General features: G+C 44.0%; 1 pseudogene; it reads left to right on the top strand.

Moving 5' to 3' along the window:
- The window catches only part of LOC142455541 (rho GTPase-activating protein 17-like), a 43,872-nt pseudogene extending 38,840 nt beyond the window's left edge, over positions 1–5,032 (top strand).
- Positions 5,033–6,000: the final 968 nt, after the last annotated feature.

The raw sequence follows: 6,000 nt of genomic DNA on the forward strand, positions 1-6,000 counted from the left end.
ATCAGTCTTTAAGCCAGTAAATGCTTTTACACAATTCCTGTGTTTAAAGTAAACTGGCACCCAGGCCTGTCGGTCCTAAGATTTTCTTTTCTAAATTTCCCATCACACTGACCACGACCTCCAAGACACTGCTATCTCACAGCACTACCCATGCCTTACCTGAACTGTTCACCTGTTGTGTTTCCTCCAGAAGTCGTCAGAATACCAATGTCTCAGCCAATTGTTCCACTCCAGACCCACCAGCTCCCGGCCCACCCCAACCTCACCCATTGTGGACCCTGAGTAGACAGCCCTTCCAACAGGGTCAGAAGGGTGTGTCCCTTTTCCCAGTAGGAAGTAGCTAGAGAATTGTCACCTAGTTAGGTAGTGAGTAGCAGGGACCAGGGGGGTTGTCCCGCTCCATGCCTGGAGGACCCTACAGGAGGTTGCTGCAGATAACTAGGTGAGCCTCAGTCAGCCATAAAGACCACTGGGCATGCTCCACCTGAATTTCAATAACACTTTAGGAATAGATTTGACTCATTGAACACTAATGACAGTTTGTTACTTGAGACACTCGGAAGGTGTAGCCAACACCAAGCGGTTGTGACAAAGGAAGTATTTTATTGTTGTGCAGACACATGACTCAGTGGATTCCTATCCCCAAACTGAGTCCCTACCGCACCTATATGGTGGTGGTGAGCTTGCAGGGTTTTTTTGGAGGAGTGATGGGAGATGTGCAGGGTTAGGTTTAGCTGATTCATACTGCGACGGCAAAGGGCCCATGGGTAAGTAAGCTGGCAAGTTATGGGAACAGAAGCTTGAAGTATTAACTCTATGGTTTTTGAATTCACCCTATGGCTTTGTTCTCTCCTAGACATGAGTTGGCAGCAAGAGGACCTGATGCAAAGGGCTTAAGTGGAGAGCAAATGCTTTGAGAATGATTGGGGCAGGGAATGTGCAGATGTGCTTTATACAATTGATGTATGTATATGTATGGATTGTGATAAGAATTGTATGAGCCCCTAATAAAATGTTTTTTTTTTTTAAATAGCCCACCAATAGCATGAGACTGAAGCGGTCTGTGTGCTCTGACTCTTGGAATGGGGCAGGTCCCAGTCTCAAAACAACTTGAGAAGCTATGAGGTGATACCAAGAATTTCATATACGAAGAAAACAAAAGGTCGATACAATGGCAAGAATTAAAAGATCAAGATGAATGCAAAAGAGACTCTGAAACTGACTCTTGAGTAGCGAGAGCAAACAGAAAAAAATGATGAAGAAAAGAATAAAATAGAAAATTTCAAAGGGCCGCTGGGAATGTCAACATGCTCCGCATCTATCAAGCTGAAACAGTGAAGCCAAAAACCAAGCCTTAACTTGCAATGTCAAAAGATTCGGTGGGCACAGGTTTGACAACGCAGGAAGCATCCAAAGAAGATGGAAGGAATACAGAGAGACACTGTAACCAAAAAGAACAGGTGTACATCCAACCATTTCAAGAGGTAGCATATAATTAAGAACCAATGATACTGAGAAAAGAATTCTAAGCAGCACTATACGCATTAGCAAAAACCAAGACTCCAGGCATTGATGTAATGCCGACAGATATATCCTAACAAGTTGATGAAGCACTGAAAGCATTCATTTACTTATGCCAAGAAATTTGGTAGACAGCTACTTTGCTACATGATTGGAAAAATATCCATATTTGTATCCATCCTGATGAAAGGCACCCAAACAGAATTAAAAACTTATCAAACCATATCACTAATATTACAGGTACATAAAATGTTGTAAAAGTAATTCAACAAAGGTTACAGCCATACATTGAGAAAGAGTCACAAGAAACTCAACCTGGATTCAGAAAAAGGCATGGAATACAGAAGATTATTACTGAAGTCAGGTAGATCTTGGCTGAACACAGATAATTCCAGAAAGATACTTGTATTTTTATAAACTATGAAAAGACATTCAACTGTGTGGATCATAAAAAATTATGGGCAGCATTGAGAAGAATAGCATTTCGATGACACTTCATGTGTTCACGTGGAACCTCTACCTGGATCAGAAGGCAATTTTTGAAGAGAACAAGAGAATACTGCATGTTTAAAATCAGGAAAGGTGAGTTACAGAGATGTGCATCATGTTACCATACTTATTCTATGTGTAACCTGAGAACATATTCTGAGAAGCTGGATTAAATGAAGAAGAACAAGGCATCGGGTTTGTTGGATGCTTATGGACTACCTGTGGTTTGCAGATGACAAAACCTTGGTTACTGAAAATGAACAGTACTTGAAGCACTTGCTGATGAAGATGAAATCTTCAGCCTGACATTGAAGGCTCAATGTTAAAGCAACTAAAATGATCACTATCAATAGGTAACATCAGCAAAAGTGAAGAAAATATTGAAGTTGTCAAGGATTCTGTCTTGCTTGAATTCGTCATAAATGCTCATGGAAGCAGCAGTCAAAAAAAAAAAAAAACCAAACTGCACATTACATTGGGTAAATTTTCTTTACAAGGCTTCTTTATAGTCTTGAAGAGCAAGGATGCCATTTTGAGGACTAAGGTGTGCCTGACTCAAGCCAGGGTATTTTCAGTCACCTCATCCACATGTGAAAGTAGGACACTAAATAATGAAGACAAAAAATCAATGCAATCACCCTATATAAGTACTTACACAAAGAGAAAAAATTGAGAACAACCTTCAATATATAGCTTGTTATTTTTAATTTGCACAAAATTTCCACACTGACAACATAACAAAATGTTTTGGGCTCTGCAGCATCTTCATGATCATTGCTAGAGGAGTCCACTGTGGAAATAAGAGAGATGCTTCCAATGTAAGTAACAGGACACTCGCTGTCATAGAGCCTTTTCAGCTCCACAGACTCTACAATATAGACTAGAACAGCCTCCTTCTCTTTTTAATGCTACAATCCCTCCACAGGGGATTATCATGTCTTTCTCCCGTGGAGCAACCTCTGGGTTCAAACTGCTGACAGTTTGGTTAGCAGCGGATCACCTCCCTATTACACCACCATTCTTTATAATGTAAGGGGCTCATATTCCAGCACTAAAGAGAGCAGGATATAAACACGTTTAGGAAAACAATACTATCCTCGATCCTTAGGGTAGGCCTTTTTTTTTTTAATAAACATTTTACTGAGTACTCTTACAGTTCTTGTAGCAAGCCATACAGCAAATGTATCCAGCACATTTATACATATGTTGCCATCATTGTCTTCTAGACATTTATTTTCTATTGAAGGATCTAGGTATCAACCCCCCTACCCCGACACTCGTGGCCCCTTGATAAATTATAAATTATTATTTTCATATCATACATTGACTGCTGTCTCCCTTATCCCACAGTTCCCATTATATGTCTTGAAGCTACTCTGAAACCTATCCCAAAGGATGACCGTGACATACTGATGGCGTAGATAGAGCTGCTCACTCTTCATTTTGGATGGTCTGTGGTCAAGCCAGGATTCCTTTCCCATGGAATGAGATAAAAGTATATGGAACCGAAAGCACCACAGCAATTCTTTGTAAAAAGAGCGTAAAGTAACACCAACAGATGGAATTGAGCTCACAAATCTTCAGGAACCAACTTGCAGGGACTTCCATCAAAAATAGGTTCCCTCCAGAAGGTAGTGACTGAAGCTGAAGACAGAGCGTGTGTGGAACAACATGTACAACTTTATGGCCCCAAAAGGAGAGTCTGGTAAATTCTTTGTTACGTTATTAGAAGCTCAAGCAGATCACCATAGAGAAGCATTGTCAGTCTTAGCAAAGGCTCTTCCTGCAATGTGAGCCCATCAGCGAAGTCAGCCTTTGGGAGAACGCCTGAAGCAGAGTGGGTATGAAATTGCAGTTCCTGTCGAAGCCTGTGTCATTCCGCTCCTGGAAATGCGCATACAGGAGCAGGGCCTTTTCTTCTTTGGGCCTGGGTTTCCAAGTTAGAGAAACTTAAAGCTGCCTTAGACTGCTGGGTGAGTTCCAGTCCGACCCCTATGCTGTAGCAGGTGTTTTAACGTCCTCTTTAGGGGCATAGGACCCTGAGCCCTTGATGACCTTTTATCTGTCTGAAGAATAGGCCCAAGTTGCCAGAGTGCAAGAGCAAGACAAAAGTCGTCAAGCTTCATGGAGAATATGTCAGAAGTTGCCACCGCAACATTTTGTTAACTTTGGGTATGAATCAAGTTCCTCGCAAAGCTGGCTCAGACCAGTGACATTCATAAAACGACTCCCAGCCATATGGCAAATGTCTTAGGCCCTAACTTATCATGGGCCCCACACGAAGGAACATGTTTGAGAGTGGCAGCAGCCATATCCGTTCAGGTGGTTGTGGCAATTGAACCTATCGTTCAGCATGCCCATTGGCTCTTCCCTGCACAGCCCATTGGCTCTTCCCTGCACAGGTCGAATTTAACCTCTCAGACACATTTGCACCTCTCAGTATCCTGAAATCCAATCACTCATCCCACACTGGAAATGATTCTGACTGGGGACTCGAGAGAAAGCAGCCTGCCAGCATGGCAGTCATGGAAGGGAACTTGGTTAAGGAGTTTGGTGTGAAGCTTATGGACTTCTAAACCCACTGGCGAGGTGACACGCTAAATAGAAGCACATTAACCCAGTTTTCCAGCACGTCTCCCACCTACAGATGGTAGCACTTTGGCTCCTGCAGGCCCAGAGTCCTCTCCCCAGAGCTCTGCGCTGAAAGTAGCACAGGGGGAGGGGCTGTCATCTCATCCGTAGGCACACTGGAACAGGGGCTGAACCCTGGCAGAGGCAGTCTTCCAGTGTGCAAAGATTCCGTGTCTGCTGCGATGCCCGCACCAGGAAGGAGCAGAGGCCACCTAAGTACTGACCCAAACCAGGCTGAGGCGCCTGCAGGCTCCCACCAGCTTTCCGTCAGCCCAGCTCAGAATTCTGCTGCTCCCTGCCCTCACACTCTGCTCGGAGCTCTTCAAAGCCCGGCTCCATCACTCCGGAAACCAGCAAACCACCTCCCAGGCATCCTGGGGGCCGAAGTTAGGCAGGAACATCCCAACATCTATTCAGTTTTTCACTGAAACCATCCCACTCAGCACCCAGGCCAGCGCCCAGCCACTCCCCTGCTCTCTGCTCCCCCCCCCACCCTCACCTGAGAGCTACTCCAGTAGCTGGTCTCCAGCATAAGCTCCCAGCCACCCACTCCCACAGCTGGGGAACCAGGCAGCCTCTGAAGCACCCCCTACCAAGCAGGCTGGCCTTCATCGCAGCCTGAGGACAGTGTGGAGGCCTACACATATAGCTGCTTGGCCCGTGTCTGGAGGAAGTGGGCTTTCTTATAATGGGAAAGGAGTCATGCCCCCCCCCCCCCCAAATTAAAGATACCTAGAGTTGAAAGTGTGTTACTGCCAAGGTATGGACAGGAAACATGGGTCACTCTTCTTAATTCAGGCAGCACCAGCCACAATGTAGAAGGAATACAAAGCAATACCTTCACTGTCTGTTGAAGGAAACACGTTAACTGTACAAGTCGCTAACTTCCTGCTAGTTGGACTTTCATCCTTGTATCTTGGGAGAGAAGTTCTGCTCCTTCAGACCTGCTACAGAATTATTTTGTGGTCCCAGCCCGGGTGGTCCAGCGGTTACGAGTTGGACTGTGATCTGCAGAATCATTTTGTATGAAGGATGTATGTGTCCTCATTCCCTCAAAACCAGGAGGGTCGACAGGGACCACTGGATGCATCTCCTCATCAAACTAGAAAAGACATCTTCCTTGTTGGATTGCCACGTGAAGAAAAAATATATACGATTCTCTTTTTTTTAAATGGCACTTGATAAGAACTGAGTATCATTCAAGTCTCATGTTTAATTTGAATATAATGCACGTTTTTTAAAGGAAATAAAATAATTGGTTCTGCAACCTAACAATTACACTTATAAATTCATTTTCCAAACTTTAATCCATTATGGAGGCTTTTAGTATTCTAGTATGTCATTGTCTCTGATATATTC

The sequence above is a fragment of the Tenrec ecaudatus genome, chromosome 8, assembly GCF_050624435.1.
Source record: "Tenrec ecaudatus isolate mTenEca1 chromosome 8, mTenEca1.hap1, whole genome shotgun sequence".
In the NCBI taxonomy this organism is placed as follows: Eukaryota; Metazoa; Chordata; class Mammalia; order Afrosoricida; family Tenrecidae; genus Tenrec; species Tenrec ecaudatus.